Source organism: Chiroxiphia lanceolata, chromosome 7 (assembly GCF_009829145.1).
Source record: "Chiroxiphia lanceolata isolate bChiLan1 chromosome 7, bChiLan1.pri, whole genome shotgun sequence".
Classification (NCBI taxonomy): Eukaryota; Metazoa; Chordata; class Aves; order Passeriformes; family Pipridae; genus Chiroxiphia; species Chiroxiphia lanceolata.
The window spans coordinates 30,758,961-30,777,559 of NC_045643.1; the positions used below are offsets into that span (position 1 = coordinate 30,758,961).

General features: G+C 38.1%; 1 long non-coding RNA gene across 1 annotated transcript in view; it reads right to left on the minus strand.

The window, feature by feature from the left end:
• LOC116789825 overlaps window positions 1-6,445 on the minus strand; it is a 28,742-nt gene extending 22,297 nt beyond the window's left edge. Inside the window, exon 1 of the long non-coding RNA XR_004358168.1 lies at window positions 6,374-6,445. This is a non-coding gene — a long non-coding RNA (uncharacterized LOC116789825). The remainder of the gene's footprint in view (window positions 1-6,373) is intronic.
• Between the last annotated feature and the right edge of the window lie 12,154 nt (window positions 6,446-18,599).

The window sequence follows — 18,599 nt, forward strand, 5'->3', positions numbered from 1 at the left end:
GACCTAGTCCAAGTGTGTACCATAGTATTGAGTCTCCTCAGGCTTGAGGGGGAAGAGGGAAAAGCAGAAAAATAGTTAACCTACATGGTTTTTTCCTCTCATTTTTTTCTATCCTTTCTTTAAACCCTGATATAGAATAAGTTACCTGGACAGAATACAAATATACAGTTATAATCCATGACAATGCAGCAAAGTCCTGGATCCTGTCAATTACTGTGGTACTGTATATTTTTATTTTATTCCTTTGGGGAAATATATCATTCAAGTAAAAAAATCATTTGGACAATGCAACTACACGGAGAATATCCAGTGCATGAAGACACCTTTGCAGTGAACTGCACACAAAGCGATATGGAAAATGGTATGAAACTGTGGGAAAACTTCCCAGTCTAATTGGTGACACAGTGCTGCCAAATGAGTGTCTCTCTAGAACACACTTGTTGGCGTAAGTCACCTTCAGAGATCCGTGCTGATACTTGAACTTACAAGGGGCACAGCTGACTTTTTTGTAGTAGCAGTGCTCCAAAGCAGTGGAAAAAATCCATCACAGCAGCCAAATTGAGTTGGGCAGCAGAAACCTTAGCACCTGGGAGGAAGAGCTGCTTGGGAATGTATGGGGCAAGGCTGAAAACCACCTCCGAATTATTTTGTTCAAGACTAGAAGACCTGCCCAGTAACATGTGCAAGACAGACTTGGGTAGATCAGAATGAACTGTTTTTGAAAGGAGGACATGAACCAAAAAAATGTATTTTGGTTACCTGGCACTGACTTCAAAATCAAGATTGAATTATTTTGAATTGTGTGATTGGAGATTTTTGAGTGAGTTGGCAGAGAAAAAAGAAAAAGCAAATAATCAGGGGGTGGTTTGTCAGGTTGGGTTTTTATACTCATTACCGAAATGCAGAGTCAGGGAAGGGAGATCTCAATTCCCTCCTCTCCCTGTGGGAACGTGGACCCCTGGGCTTTGCTCCTGGTGGACATTCTGAGCCCAAAGGCTGGGACAGGGCTGCTCTCATGGACCACTTCCCATATGGGTCTGCTTTGCGTAAGTAATTAAACATCTCTGGATGCAGGGAGCTGCATGGGGGCCTTATGAACAGGTCAGTCTACAAGATGGGGCTTTCATCTTGTGGACGAGATTTGTTTTGAATGGAATGCTGAGCCAGTGTTACTCAATATGGGAAAATTCCCAAGTAGTGGGATATTAGGCTTGAGGTTTTCAGTTGGGGTGGATGACACTTTTCTTCTTGAGCTGATACTGCCAAGAAAGGATCAGCCAATTTCCATAACTCCTTTAACAATTACGCCCTTCCATCTCCATTTACCTTCATATCTTTTTAATAAAAAATAGGGACTGCAATAACTTTTGCATCAAGAGATATGCATGAATTGTGAATTACTGACTTTAATATAGCACGATCGTCTGAGTCTGTCCAAGCTTTTAGAACTTGGTACACAGGTCTGTATACAACATGTCAGTTATTTTGCCCTTTCGGTATCTACTTTTTTTTTTTTGGCTTGCACAATATATTATTAAAAAATTTAAATTAAATTAATCTTTTTCAGGCAGTAAATGAAATAAAGATCACTCTGGAGAAAACGTTGTGCTTTATTTTAACTACAAAATAAATCATAATGGAGATGACATGTTTTCAGGAATGTAGACCAGTCAGTGTATATAAAAATGCACTCAATCTTTTAGTTGTATCTAGGCTTTGAGTAGTGGTTTCTCTAATAGCAATCAAAATGTTTCCACACTCAGAAAAGCGTTCACCTTTTAAAAAATATTTTTCTTTGAAAATCTAGGTGACCAGCTAAGCTGAATCCTCGGATAACTGAAGTAAAATGAGCGGCAGTGGCAGGGTCTGCCTGCGGGAGAAACAGGCTGTGGGTGAGGGTCGGGGCTGGGCAGCTCTTTGCAGAGGGAAGACTCGGAGGTAAAGTTTCCCTTCTCTCCTTTGCATATTCATGTGATGGACCTGACAGTTAAATCACGGTTTTACTTTGCTTTCTTAACAGATTCCACTGGGTTAATTATGTGGAAAAATTGATAGCAGCATGTATAGCATATATCCAACTCTTGTAATAAATTAAAAATTCCTTTGAAATTCCCATTATTTTGTCATTTTCAAAAAAAGACTCAAAAGTAAATGTTGATTTTAATATGGCTGTGGTGATTGTCTGAAAAGTTTAGTGGATAGAATACCAACATATCTTTCGATGAATACTTATGAGCTATTGATTAAAAAAAGAAGTTGTGGAGCTTGTGGTGCAAGATATGCCTTGTATTTGGGAAGGTGTATAGACATCTTTATATTAAATGTATTCACAGCACCTCAAAAGATCATGCTGGAACTGTAAATTGTAGCCCTCTAGCAAAAGTTTAATGTTTATTTAAAGGGGGCAGCTTTCTATTACATTGTTTGAACAGATCTCCTTAGACAATGATCATAACCTTGTTCCCTTCTCCTTCACACTCAGGTTATGATATCTATACTCTTCTTATCGCATATGACTTCACTTTTATGAGCTGTCTCTGGCTCTCACCTGATTTTATGCTTGAAGTCAAGAGGGATAACGTGAAGCCCCGAACAAAATGACAGCCTCAGATTTTTGAGAACTACTTGCAATGGTCAGATGTTTGAGCTCGGGTAGGGAGATGGGATTTTTGTTTGATGCCGCCCCGGCGGATGGAGGAGGGAGCTGGGAGGTCCCCGCTCAGTGTCAGCACTGCCCCGTGTTGTGCCCTGGAACTCGTGCGGGGGGACAGGGCTCGGGTGCCCCGCGTACGGGGCTCCTGTGACCTTTGTTCTGGGGATGGGATGGCCCTGCACTGTGCACAGTCTGGAGCTGTGCCGCTGCTAGGCTGGGTCTGACTCCCGATCGAGCGAACAGTCCCATCTCAAGCTCGTCTCGCTGCAGCTCAGGCAGCCCCACGTGCTGCCGAAGAGAACTGCGCTCGATACAATGCTGCCTATATACATAAAGAGGTATATTTTTTGCGGGCAGACATATCAGTCCATGCTGATTTTTCATGCACAGTTTAGAATCTTTGCTTTTGAGAATGAGACTTGTGGCTCCCTAATGTAAACATACAGAGTTTTTCACTCTAGATCTAAAAGCAGACATTTTTCAAAATATCATTAGGCAGAAAAGCTTCATTCCAGATTTACATGTCAGGGTTTTTTTTTGTTTTTAATTGTCATTGACAATGTCTTTCAGATCTGTTATTGCCTATAATTTGAGCATTTTGTGGAAAGGAGTCTGAAATCTGCATCTAACCTGTATATATTATCAAAGACAAACCCACCAAAATAATTCAGCAAAAAGTTCAGATATTAAGTTGGTCTGAATAGCTGCTCCAGCCTGTGTAAAACAGCTGCTACCCATTATACAACTAAGAACAAAAAAATATCTTCACCATTGTGATAAACAAATTTTAATACCCAAGCTACTAAAAATCAAAAATGCTACCCTTGAAAAATGTTTAGAAACATATAAGCAGGTTTTTATAGAATGTGTATTTGGACAAGAAGAAATGTCTCAGCAAGGAGGTAGAAAAAGATCTCAGTCTGTACATCTTTGTGTGTATGGGAAAGGCACGTAGGATCTTGTTCCCAAGCCCAGCAATTCCCTCTCACTCACTGCATTTGGTGAACCTGCAAGGGCAGCAATAACAATCCTTTACTACAGAGACTTCAAATCCTCTTCTATCTAGGTTCTCGTGCTGTGCTCTCATCACTGGGGTTTTGCACCTAGGAAGGGCTAATAGGTACTAATTATGATTATAGCAGCAGCTATTTTTGCTATACTTAGTGTGGTCCCATATGCTTAGGATTCTAGAAGACAAAGGGGACAAATTGAATGATTTTGGATGTGAAATTCATTTGCAGTGCTTTAATTCCTTAATCTAAGACTAAAGAGTGCATTGGATATGCTGGCCTAAGAGTGAATATGCACTGAGCCTCCTGGGGATTTTGTCTAATGTGAACTAGCCCCAAAACCTCACAAAATAGTAGAAATAAGATTTTTATTTTCTCCCCTCTCCCCTCTTTTTTTTTTTTTTCCCCAACAGAGTAAAATATAACTTTGCTATATTTGTAAATCCATTCTCTGAATGTAAGGAACTGAATTGCATGTGTGATGCTACTGCAGATTTGAAAAATGAACACAGTAATGAGAAATGAAATTTTCCTCTGAAATGATTCCACTGATTTCAGTGGAGTTAGGCCAGCAGGGAATTTGATCCCTAACAAACTTGTTCAAATTCCAGTTTCACGCTGGAACATATTCATGAACATCTAGAATGCTTTACAAATGAAAAATTTATTAATTTGATTAAAATACTTATATACTGTGCTTTCAGTATATATTTTATTCAAATGTTCTATAAAGACTTTAGTATAAATTCCTGAAAATTCTTTGGCAATTGTCTAAAGATATACAAATAAAGTAATACTGCTAGAAGTATAAAAAGAAATTAATTGAAAGTCTAGAATTAATGTGAGTAATTCCAAATTAAGGCATACTTTTAAAAATATTTTGCCAGGAAAAAAATAAGCTAAGGTTCCATAGTTGTGCACAGTTTCAATTTTTTTCCATCTCTCTCTTTTTTTTCTTTTGCTGCAGGCTCAAGCATAATCTTATAATACCAATAAATGAAAAATATGCGTTGAGGGAATCAATATACTGATTGTATGATTTTTTTTTTAAACAAGGTTCCTTTCGTGGTGGCAGATTAATTTGTGTTTTGCTTAACATAAAATTGTCTTTAGCCTTAATTCAAAAGTAAATTGCTCCTCTAAGACTTTTGATTTTGTTTTTAAATAATTAACACAGAAAAAAGAGCTTCAAAACAGTTAAATTAATTTAACAACAATAGCCTTTTGAGGTATAAATACAACCGTTTGCTCAATTCAAGCAATAAAATTAACAATAAGCACACAACGTGAAATAGATTTTAATATATATCTCAACAGAGGGACACACCATCCTCACTGCAGCAGGAAAGCACTTCCACTTTCAAAGACTAAATCCCAGGAATATTCAGGTTTCCTCAAAAGCCTGTATTACTGAGTAATAATTTAAATTACAAGTAGCTATTAAAAAATAGAAAATTCAATGTGGAGAATCCTCCACTTAGGTAGGAGAGGAACAGATTTTTAAAATTTCCTTTCCTAAAACAGGTTTTTTTATTTATTTACCTTCCCCTTGTCCCCCACATAGTGTTCCTACAGAATATATGCATCACAGCTACTTAAAAGTTCGACAGTAAGAGCACAAATGTCAACTAAAGGACATTATTCAGCACAAAACATCTGCACCAAGATGTGAAATCATGGTAATACTATAAGGAATAAGCTGAGCAAAAAGTCCTGTGTCTAATATTGTTACACAATTTTATATGATAAATAGCCAGAACAAATGCTCGTCAGAATTATGTTTTTGTTCTATCTTATTCTGCAAAACTAACTTGTGAATGACCCCAAAGATAGATGATTTGTTAATTTGCAGATGTCTCTCCACTTTCTTCCCTGTCTCTGGCTGTTTCAGGAGATTACACATTTACTAACTGTATGTGCATGTATAAAATATCTCTCTCTTAGGCATTTTTCAATCACTCATCGTACCATGTTTAAGTGCTAAATATATGTATTAGGCACACACATGCCCACCCACAAATGTGAGATACATATACATATCTGCTAGCTAGACATTCAATTAAATATGTATTGTAAAAGGCATAAGTGATTTCAAAGATTTGAAGACAACCGTGATGACAGTATATATTACTGTTAAATTCACCAAGGCACATCTGCAAAACAGACTAGGGACTTATCTGTAAATCTTTTCTAGGAAGCTAAAGGTAAACATTATTTGTTTGCCAGAACAGTGTGGAAAAAATATTTATGATTTCAAGAAACAGTTAGTGAAACATTTGCTAAGGGAGTAGCAGTACATTTGCTTTTTAAATGAATTCATCTCAAGTAATCAGGACTTAGTTAAATGGACTAATGCCACTGAACATTTCAGTCTGTCATTTGGGGTGTGAACACTGGCACTCAGAGGATACCTTTTAAGCACAATACATTTATGAACTCATTTCTTTTTCCCTGAGGATTAAAAAAATAATTTTTATGCACAGTATCAGTGGCCTTCTTTAATAATTTCCTCACTGCCGCAGCTTACCTTTAGAAAGGATGGAGAGTTTAGCCTCACATGGTAAAAGTTTTAGCCCTGGGGGGTTTATTATAGCAATATTCCTTTTCAATGCACTGTCCACCATAACGAGTCTTAACATCTCCTCACCAGGCAGACAAGCAGAGAAGCACGAAAATGAAACAAGCTATGTTTAGCAGAATTTTTACATACCATAACCTCTTTACCATGGTCAGGGAAGGCTGGAATTTTCAAGATGATCTCTTATGGCACAAATCCATTGCAGGACAGAGCTGATTTACAGCTTAGCACCATTCTCCACTCTTCACTGAGAGTTAGTTAAATGACCCAAGAATAACATTAATATGTACTGTAACTAGATAGAATGGTGGTCTAAAGGGTGGTCTAAGGCATTAGCTTTCACCCAAGGAAACTCAAGCTCATATATTGCCCAGAAATACTAATAAGGGTCAAGTATCATTACTATTTTAAGAGGTTGACAATTCAGTGAGTTATGGGGTATGATAGCGAAGCAGGGCTCTACTCCTGCCTTCTATCAACCCTCTTGTCTCCCCACTGCAATGTTTTGAACAAATCTTGGCTAAATTCAGACTCAATATTTTGCATGCTCTTTTGTGGCTAACCTGGCTTAAAAATACCTACTGACCAATTTTTTTTTTGACTTGGTTGGGCCAATCTGTTTAACTTCAACTGAGTCCTCACAGCAAACTTTTTTTTCCTTTTCTCCCTTTCATTGGGAAAGTAATTAAGGATTAAAAAACCCACACACAAAACTAACTTGGAAGGAGCTGAAGCCATAATTTTAAAATCAAGTTAGAAGGGGCACTAAAATATTTCCCCAGTAACAAGAAAGATCTGACAAAACAATAAATAGAAAAGTAAGATGTTGAAATTATTTTAAGACAGATGCCTTTTTAAACTGCATTAAGAACACCTATCATGGAGCCTGATTCCAGCAGTTCCTCACACAGGAGGTATTTTATCTTCACAACATCTGGCACTGTCAAGGAGGTACAGTTGTAGACCTTACCAGATGCAGACACTCCATACATAAAAGTACACTAACAAATCATACCATTAATAGCAGCACAACACAAGTGTTTCTTATACATCCATGAAGAGAGCTATTCCATGGTTATGGGAAAGCTTAAAGAAAAAAACCCACAAAAATCCCCCAACAACCCCCAACAGAAATTTCTTACAATTCCTAAAACGTAAAAATAACTCCAAGAGCTTTATTTTCAGCTTTCTTTATAGATGACTGACAAGAAGGCTTTTTTCTTCAGGGTGAAAAACTCCTTGTCCCATAAATCTGTGTGGTTGACATATCTAGGTAAATTTGTATCCTTGCTCAAAGGGATCACTGGTTTTATTCTCTATGGATTTTTCACTCACTCTGTTGTGGAAAGTGAGTTGAGGCAGAGCTAAAAATTGCTTGATATTTGAAGGAAGGTTTATATTATTTTATATCATCCACACTGTTCTGTTGTCACTTGGTTTCTTTTATGAACTGTTTAAAACATAATACTATATTACATAAACCTTGCCCATTTTTAAATACGTAGTTTATTTCATACCCTGAAGGTCTTGAGCTCGATATTCCTCTCATATCCTTGTCTGTTAGTTGGACATAACTATACCAATCCCAAAATAAAACATGAAGGTATTTGGAAGTTATATTTATATAAAAGGCACGTTATTTTTCCTACTTTAATATTTTATGTATGTATGTATGTATGTATGTATGCATATTTTTATTTATTTATTTTAATTGAGGTGTCTCTGATAGTCTCTCTAATATAAATGAGCAGTACTCTGTATTTCAAGTAAGCCTCCCTTGAAGGTAAATCTGAACATTAGTGGCACTAGCATAATTGCCAAAACCCAAGGATTTAGTTTGCATATGTGTCACTAGATCCTTCCCCTTTATATCATGCCAGCAATAATCAATAACCCATAGGACTCATCAGTACAATGCACAGGACTTACATGAGAGGCAGAATTTCTGTTTCTGATCTGTTTCTCCTCTCCTTTTATTAAATGATTAAGTAAAATAAATAGATCTCAGCGAAATACTATTTTTAAGACCAAAGCACTGCTCAGTGTTTTGTAAGATATTATCATAACAAAATGCACAGAACAGCAGCCAGCCGCAGTCTCGAGGAATTATTTTAGTGTATATAATACTGTTCCTCTCAAGGCTGGAGCCATGACATGTTGTCAGGACTGTTTTTTTCTATCTCTGCAACATGCTTTAAAATTTAATTTTCTCCAAAACGTGTGCTGCTTCTTGGAACTGAAGTGATTTTAAGTGCCTGTGCTGTGTTATGACAGCAGTGATGGTGGTGGTGCACGCTTGGCAGAGGGATTAGATATGGGTCAAATGCTTAACCATCTGGATTTACCATGAGTTAAACCTTATTTTTGATACCTCTGTTTAGACTAACTGGAAAGCGATTTCTCCTTCGTCCTTTCCAAACTTTTCCCTCTCTTCTCCAGGCTGGTGTGGCTGTGGAGCCGCACTACTCCTACCACCCTGTGGCAATCGCATGCCATGACACACGTCAGCTCAGCCTGGGCTTCTGGCAGCGAGCTGCAGCCATCTATAGAGTTGTTTGTCTTCTGGTGATTAATTCTAGGAACAATTAACGTTTTTTCTTCAATGCAAATAATACACACGTAGGTGTGGAGTATTAAGATAAGAAAAAAAACTCTCTGTAAAAGAGGTTACTACTGCTAAACTCTTTTTGGATGTGTGACTGAAACTCTGTTAAAATAACTCTTAAATGCTGGAAGCAATAGACTCTGGGTTTGTACCCAAGCTATTAGTATATTATAGAGATAGAAGATCTTAATGAAAATATCTGGGCAGTACTTTAGACATGTCTATTTGTTTACTTAACATATCAGGAGATGATGAATACAAGAAGTTATCCTGATCAAAAAAAGAAAGGTTAATACAATTAAAATTTTCTCACTGCATGCACATTTCACAAATTCTCTGCATTTTATATGTAGCAGATGGTGTTCAAACAAATCAAAAAGCTGAAGCTAAAAAAACCACCCTGATGGAGAAACTCATATATTTCTTCAAACGATAAGATGAACTGCAGATGTTTGTTGAAGAGTACTGCTGACGCAGGCGACCTAAGAAGCAAAGGCTTGAAAAGAAGAGTCCAGTTGTGTTTAGCACTGGCCGACCATGCTAGCTGTCACTGCATGATTTATGAAGGTTGCTTGCTAGATTTTATGTCGACAGAGAAATTGTGATTAAAAAAAGCCTGACCAGTTGCCTATGTTAACAGGGAACACGGCAAAACACTAGCTTGCAGCATACCTTGCACCCCACTTGCAGGTTTAGCTTTACTGGGCAGACAAAGATATTTAAACAGCATAACTCACTTCCATCAATCTTTCAAAGTTTTGATCAACGTGCCTTCATGCTTCTGCATTTTGTCCACATGGTTCTCGGTAGTGCTGCTAAAATACTGTGCTTGTCTGACACCTGCAGTCAAATTAATCCCAAGTTAAGCCTGACAAAGTCACTAAACGGAAAACAGTTGTCTGTTTAAGAACTTGGGAATCAGACATAAAACCAGCTGCTTAATACATGGTTAAAAGTCATTAGCGAACACTTAAAAATTAATTTCAAGATTATACTTGATAATGTTTGCAAAACCTACAATTAAGTCAGTGTTTTGCTGGGGGAAAGTCGCACCCTTATGTGTCAGTGTTTCCAGGTAGAAAATCATATATTCTTACAACTTGTTGCAACTTGGCTGTAAATATTTACTCTAGACAGCAGTTTAGTATACAATGTTACAACCCAAAAGCAAATATTTCACACCAACTTTCAAATATATGGATTTTCTGATTTGTAAATGATTCAGGCAGCCTTTCCCCTCCCTTAGAACTGCTAACTCAATTTATAAACATAAATATACTATTTCAGAGGAGAAAGGATGCAAATTACACATCAGCACAGTAGTCCTCAGGGAGTTTATTACGGGGTAATTGAACCAAACAAGGGCCAACTTCTGGCCTGATTTACAGTCTCAACAAATCTATTGACATCAGCAGAGGTCTAAGGCAAGGAAGAATTTGGCTTTGAGGGGTTGAAAAGAGTTTTAAATTATTCCAGCTTAGCTTCCCTGTGCTGACTTCTGCTCTGAAGGGACACCATTATAAATGTAATTTGCAAGCAACTTGACTATGCTGGCTAAGGATGGGTGTAACCCAGAGCAAGGCTTTGCCTCCTAAGCAGTGCTTACTCATCAATTCTGAATTTGGCTCCTCTAAACAATTATAACTCTCTACAGATACTGAGTAACATCACCAAACGTGCAGTTTGCTTATGTAATTCCTTGGGCTGGTTGCAAAGCAGAGCTCCAGGCTGGAGGCCAAGTCACACAGAGTATGAGCAGCTTCAGAAATAACCACCATTCAGGTTTGTTTACTGCAAATGGAACAGAAACCACTAAATTAAGAAAAATGAAATAAGTAACCACTTACGTGTTAGTGCAGATTTTCTATATCCTTCCTAAGACTGCTCAAATTTATGTGGGGTTAGGAAGAGGATGCCGTGGCAGGTAAATGTGGCTACTGAATTCTGTGTTGTGTTGGGGTCCTACACTGTGTTTCTGTGTTGCCATCAGGTTAGTCTGCCCACCTCAGAGTGCTTTGGAGATGTTATAAAATGCACTGAGAAATGGGAGGCCAAGACTGCAGGTGTCACGAGGTGACAGCTCTGTACAGCTGTGGCTGATGCTGGGGATGGGTCCATGCAGCAGTGATGAAGGGCATCACCATGCTCGTGTAGCAGTCAGTGAAAAACCATTTTGTAAGTTTGCATGGGAATTTTGCACTGTCTGTGAACATTCACTCAGCTACAGCTCAGACTAGAAGTGACCCAGAGTAAATGTTTCATAGGTCATGGCAAATTGCTTGGAGATTTCAATGCATGTGACCATATAATTATATCACAGGTATTGTTCAAATCACTGGTTTTCTCGTCCCACTAAAGGGGAGCAGTGTCTTCATCTCAGGGTTGATATGAAGTAACAATTTCAAATTAACGTGTAGCTCAACATCTCTGAACTTGCAGCAACTATTTTCCTCATTTATTTTGTGCCTTAATTGGCCATGGGGTTTCTCCAGATTTCTTCAAGTAGCTGCTGTGGTTCTGTGATCTTCACTTAATTTACCGTGGAAACAAACAGTGACAGTTGAGTCTGAGTCAGATTGTGGTTCTGCCAGCCATGGAGTTTATACCTAATGACTCAGTTTTCTGCAGTTCATGAGCAATGTGCAATCAGAAATAAGAGAGATGTTTACAGTGTAGTTATGGTTATTGTTAAACACAGGAAATATTTGCAAACATATCTTACAAGCTCAAGCAGGGTACCTGAATCTACCCTATAGATGGGCTGTTTCTGTCCATCAGTAGCAACCATGCAAGAGGGCAGCTCTGTACCTGCCTTCTTTGGACACTGTGGAAATGACTGGGTACCAGACTGGCTGGAGAGAATTAAATCTGGTGTGCTGTGGGACTACCCTACAGGATTTCGATAAATTTGATATCCAGTTATAAGCTCAAATTCATTCAAAAAAATGCTTCATATGACAAAACTGGAATCTCTACCGTGTGTATTTATGCTGTTGCCTGCATGGAGATTTTCCTTTGCTTTAGTGCACCCACCTGTGAGGAGTATCTCTTGTGTCTCATCCTCTACCTCTTCAGGGCAAAAGATTTCTTTTAGCTTTCTGTTTGCATAGGACTTCAGAAAATGGGATACCTGTCCAGTTAGAAGAAGAGCCCTCAGGTTTCCCAACGGTATGTGTGATGTTATCACTAGGGGATACAGTAATAGCAGATAGATATAAAACCTCACCTTCAGGGAACGCAGAATATGCAAAAGTGATTTAGAAACAGCTACAGCTTTGAGTACATTTTCCCTTCTCTTGCTTTCTTTGCTGGAGAATGTGATGCCAAGTTGCTTTTCTGCCTGAGACAGTGTGAAACTTGTCTTCCACCTACTTCTATGAGACCTGCAAGTGGAAGAGTCTGACTTTACAAGCTCCTTCATAATCCTTTACAAACTCCTTTACATCCTTCGTAATGTCATTCCTTCGATAAAGCACCGTATTAGACACCTTTCTGCACTTTGTATGTCATTAGAACTTTGATTAAGAAATGTCATATATATAAATAAAGTATTATATTATCCCAGCAAGCTGCAATGGCATCTGTTTAGTCCCTGAAAGTGCTCACATAACAAACAGTGCTGTGAAACCATTGTTCGTAATGCCTGTGTTATTCTTGCTCCTGATAAATGCACTATTGAAATAAACCAGCTCTTCCAGCATTAATGATCATTTGATTAAAGAAAACTTTCTAGTTAACATTTCGTAACAATGTAATAAGTAACTTTCAATTAAATTTTTCTATATGTGGAGAAAATGTGTAATGAATAAATCAGTAAAGACTACATAATGGAAGCCTATTAGCAGGGTGAATATATTCTTGTAACTCAAATTTCTATACCACTTTAGTATTATCTTCTATCAGAAGAGAAGGTACAATTACCAATTTTATCTTATCTTAGACTTATTATTGAAGAGTAGTAAAGGAAACTTCATTCCAGAAGCTGTAATGTGATTTTTGATTAATGGTGGGATTTTTATGTGACAAGAATATTTCTCCTAGGCAAAGTACGCACATGTATCTTTGCCTGAACTGACTTGTTTCTGGCAGGCTTTTCACTGACAGCAAGTTTTGCTTCTCTATAGACATATGTATTTTTCTGTATGTATAGCAGATTTAAGTGTGCAGGATCTAAAACAGTCTGAACTGAATCTATGCTACATGAAAGGACTTGAGCTTTTACTTCACATTTTAATCCATTTAACAAGACTCACTAAACGATAAACACCTTCCGCTTTATCTTCTGAAATGTCAAAGTTGCAAAGTGAAGTGTTACAAATATGAGCAAAATTAATCATCACTTGAAGTGTTTCAAGTAGGTCTCACACTTGCAGGTAGGTGCAATAGTCATTGTTACTGAAAGCTATGTGCATATAATGATGGCCGATGAGATGTGCAAGAGGATATTTAAGATACATGAAAAAGGATATCCATTCAAGATTTGCTGTTCTTAAACTGATTTGTGTGACACTTTTAAAATGGCAAGGTTGGACTGTGTTAAATGAGAGTTAAGTCAAGCTCTCACTAACATCAGATGAAAGAGCCTGCTCAGATTTTCAGGTTGCTGACAGTAAGACTTGCTTGCCAAGGCACAGTTGATATTCACCTGTGTGCAAGGGACAGCAAGTAATCCCAGCCTACACTAACAGTATGTGTTAGACGTGGGAGGGCACACGTCTGATTGACTGATTAACACAGAGTCTGCCAGAACTCTTTAGTCTGTATGAATGCTTTAAGAAGCACAAGAAGTCAGGCCAGCAGATCTTTATGGCAAGACCTGATCATCCGCCGGTGCTCTGCGCCGCCAAGTCAGGGAAGGACCTTTGCCAGAAAAGGACAAGCTGCAAGTCAGCAAGTTAACTCTGCCTCTTTGGTTTTCAGGGCTAATGAGAACAAATATATATATTTTTTTTTCTTCTTTAGAGAGATTATTTACATTCTTGGCTTGAAATGATATTAAAGCACACAATTTTATTCTTAGCCAAACTTAAGGGAGTTTCTCTGGATTTCAATAAAAGAAAGAAATTAATTGAATTTGGCCTGACTTCCCCTTCTAACCCTCTTCTTTTTTTTTTTTTTTTATCAATTTATGCAATTTTTTTCTTTCCATTTCTTTTGTGCTTTTTACTTCTTTCAACTAGATTTGTTTTTCCTAGATTCTCCTTAATTCCAAATAGCATAAAGATTACTTTGTTTTCCCTTTCAATATATTTTTTTCCCACACATGCATCTCCTTTCATATAAATACATGTAAATGAATTTAAACACATACATAGATATATGTGCTTATGCAGTCAATTGTCCTGGTTTCGACTGAGATAAAGTTCTTCCTAGTAGCTGGTATAGGGCTGTGTTATGGATTTCCTGTGAGAATAATGCTGATAACACACTGACATTTTAGTTGTTGCTGAGTAGTGTTTATACTAAGTCAAGGACTTTTCAGTGAGCAGGATGAAGGGACAAAGGGATTTGGGAGGGGACATAACTGGGACAGCTAACTCAAACTGGCCAAAGACATATTCCATACCATATGGCATCATGCTCAGCATGTGAACTAGGGGGAAAGCTGGCCAGGGGTCACTGCTCAGGACTGGCTGGACACTGGTTAGTGAGTGGTGAGCAGTTGCATTGTACCTCCCTTGCTTTGTACATTTTAATTCTATTATTATTTTTTAAAAATTAATTTCTGCCCCATTAAACTGTTTTTGTCTCAACCCATGAATTTCCTCCCTTTTACTCTTCAGATTCTCTCTGTTATTCTGCTGTGGAGGAGTGAGTGAGCAAGTAGCTGTGTGGTGCTTAGTTGCTGTCTGGGGTTAAACCCCAACATCAATATATAAATATACATTCATGTATATATTTAGTACATATGTACAGATATTTAGATGATTACTCCAGGCTGTCTCATTTCTAATGAGTACTCTAATAAACTGGCACTGACTGGCATATTCTTCTTTGCTATCCACTTTTTTAGTCTCTACTGCCAACATGCATTTCATAGGTCACTGAAAATGCATGGTGTCCTGATGCACGGTGCTGCTGTATTGAATACAAGATTTGCTTCAAACTCTGCAAAAGTCAGTGCGTACTATTCCATGGAAAGCAAGTGTTTGTGTCAGCTGGAGCATACATGTAAGTCATGGAATTCTTCAAATTGTTCAAAATGAGTGCTTTTAGTGATCCGTTCAAATACCAATGGGTTTGCTTTGGAATGGGACTTCTATACAGTTTTAACAATTGCTTTTTTTTTTTCCTTCCATGAAAATAAAGAAGGAATCAGAGTCATGTTCATACTCTTCATTCAATAAAACCCTGGATGAGTCAAATGCATTATGTCTGTGCAACCAAATGGCTATTTCTGCCAAACTGTATGGAAGCAATATCTTTTCAGGTTGTAATCAAATTTGCAAAATGAACATGGTAGTTTTTGAGCATCTGTGTTACTGCATATAAACCCGATGGTGATTCGCTGGCTGCTCCTGCTGCATTCTCCAGAGTATCTGTAAATATACACAACATATGAAACACCTTTGTAAAGGCTCTTCCAGCTTGAAGACCTTCTTCTGCCACAAAAAAATCCTGCTGTTGATTCAGACACACAATGGGCCACCAGCGTATTTTCCAGGGCAACCACTTGAACCTCCATTCAAGTTTTCAGCAACACTGCAAAACCAGTGCAGATCTTTATACATCCCTTTCAAAACAGAAGAAAAAAACGGGGCCTTTCAATTAACCTCACATTAGTACAAGAAAGATGATGGTATAATTTTAAATGCATGTTATCTTGCATGAAATATAATGCCTGCACAGAAAAATTTCCAGTTTCCCCTGCCACTAATCTCTGAACAAATACAAACAAAAAACAGTAGCAGGTCAGAGCCCCTGTAATTTATTAATTTCCCTTCCACTGAAATATTTACAGTCCTTCATTTATTTGTGGATTTTGTTCTAAAACAGAAACCCCCTCGAGATCTGGCATCTTGTTTGCAAGAGCATCTGCAGGGAAAACAAGGCTGATGGCAACCATGAGAACAAAAAGGCTAAAATGAGATGGAAGATGACATCTTCAGTTGTTTAGAAGTCCACAAACACACTTGACGAGATGCACTAATTTTTACTTTAAAACCTCACAAGTGGTTTTTCATCATGCCATGTTTGCTCCCGTGTCCCTGCTGTTTAACCCCCTTTATCCCCTACAGTGCATTTTGCCCATCTGTTTATACCTCTGCCCTACCCCAGACTGGTGTCTCTGCCCTGCTCGTGATCGAAGCTGATGAACTGTGATTCTAAGCAATACCCAGGCAAGATAGGTATCCCCTCAATCACCTGCATAAATTATGCACAGGGCAGACACAGATCGCCTTTTCTTGTCTCAGGATTTCATGGGAAAAGAGGAGTAACGATTATGATCTTTTAATTAATGCTGCATTTAACATGGCGTGAAACAAAGGTTTTTGTTCTGAGGTTGACAAAACAGTATCAGAACCAAACCTGAGGTAATAGAATTGCAGACTTGGAGTTTGAGGAAGGGACATCTAGTGGGATGATGTTGTTCAAACTCACTGCACAGAGGGTTGCAACACAAAGAAAAGGGTTTAGACACCAGTAGCAAATACTACTGAGTTTCACTGCTCATCTGGCAGCTCAAGAACTGGATCATCCTTTACCATCTGCAATTTCACAGAAAGTTTCTACCAAAGGAATCATCTTCAAAAAATGAGAACCCACAACTTGCATTTTTTCAATCTGTTCTCATGCTGCCCTTCCCTTCATTAATGTTCAGTTTCTCAACAAATTGTGGAACAGATACAAATGCTGCAATTTCTTATGCTCTGTTTTGAGCCATCATTAGTGTGAATGGATGAATCTGGTAAAGATGGGCTTGGTCCAACTAGCTTGCACAAAGTTATTTCACTGACTTAAAACTTGAAACAGTTTCTGTTATATTGAGCAAAATGTAGATTCTGGGGACATTCTTCACACCTATGAGGGTACGAATATGTAAAATCTCTGTTTTGGAAATGATGCCTACTCTCCTCTTTCTTCCCACCCTTGTCTCAACACAGTTCAAATTCCACTAGGACTTCTGCTTGGGCTTCCTATCATGTTAAGTGTTGTGTCCACAAACAGATCTCACAAGTGCAAAACAAGTGTCCAGTTCAGAAAATGAGAATAGTTTTAATGAGGTTAGAATATAAAAGCCGAAGTGGTCTGCAGTCCCATGGCTCAGCCCTGTATCTCTTCCCTGAGTGCACAGGACCTCACACACCTGTAGGGCAACAGCCAAAAGTAGTGACACAAGATTTCAGTCTGTGAGAACAGACTATAAGACCTGTGAGTTATTACACAGGGTGTGATCCTCCTCTAACTTACAACTGGTGTAGATCTATTTACAACTGATGTAGTACTGATATAGGCCTGATGTGGTGTGGATTAAACCCCTATTGAAATCAATGGAGTTAGACAGGTATAAAACTTGAGGCAAAGGAGTGGAGAACTAATCTGATTATCTCAGAGTTATGAAAACATCATTTATTTTCAGAATTGACATACTTTGTGGTTTTTGCTGCTTGACTCTCCAAACATTCTCTTATACTGAAAGTGAACTTGAAAACTTTAAAGATTTATGGCACAGCTCTCAGTTTGGGTAGGTAATTAATTGTGATGGCTGTTTATTTTGGAACTCCTTTTGTATATTTTTGGAGAAAGAAGGAAGCTTGCTGCCAGGAAAGAAGGAATATTTGTTTTGCTTCTTACAATTTGTGGCTATGTCAGTGCTTTATGCATGAAGTTTTAGGAATAGCTGCTGTTGCTTTTTCTTTGTGAAAATGCACCGAGCATTTCCTAGTCCTCAGTTTTTTGTTATTTTTTTCTCCTCCCAAGACTTTGGCATCTGTTGCTGTCAGATAATTTGTAGCATGGCCTACTTGACCCTTAGTTCATAGGTCATCAGAATCTATATGAAGGGGGTTATTCTCTGCTATTGTCGAGCGAGGGATTTACATCCTAACTCGTATTAATGCTTGTAAATCTCCCATGCATCATTGACGAGAGGAGGCCTAAATTACAATCATATTTGCTTATGAATACTGCCGGAATACTGACGCAATCCAAACAGGCATGGAGCTGGGATATTGAAGAAGATGAAGGTTTTATATGAAGTCTAACAGGAATCTGAACTTGCAAATCTTACAGGAGTGCGATTAGTGAGATACTTAGAAATACATTATTAATGGTTCTAAAAGAAGAAAAATGGTTAGGAGATGCATTGCAGCCTTGTGGCAACCAAGTCCCACACTGGAGAAACAGCTGTCTGACCAGTAGGGGCAAACAGAGTGAACTGCACCAAGTATTGGACTTGCTGAAATCAGGCAGAGAACTACTGAGAGGAACTCATCATGACAGGCATTTAAGCATCTTATGATATGGTTTAGTAAGATGAGCAATGTGAAATCAAACATGTTTTTAAACACTAAAAACAGGCATGTTGCAGTCCACTCTCTAGGATCTATTTTTATAATAATCATCTCCAATCTTGGCATCAAGCACTTGAAGTAAACCAGATATTTGTTTAGAAAATCATGGCAAAAACTCCTTCTTTTTTGATTAACACTTTTAGGAATGTCACTGGTAACTGATATTCCTTTGAGGAGAAATCAGTGAGCAAGATGTGCCATGGGATCATGGAGGTGGTATCACCCAAACTGTGCTGGG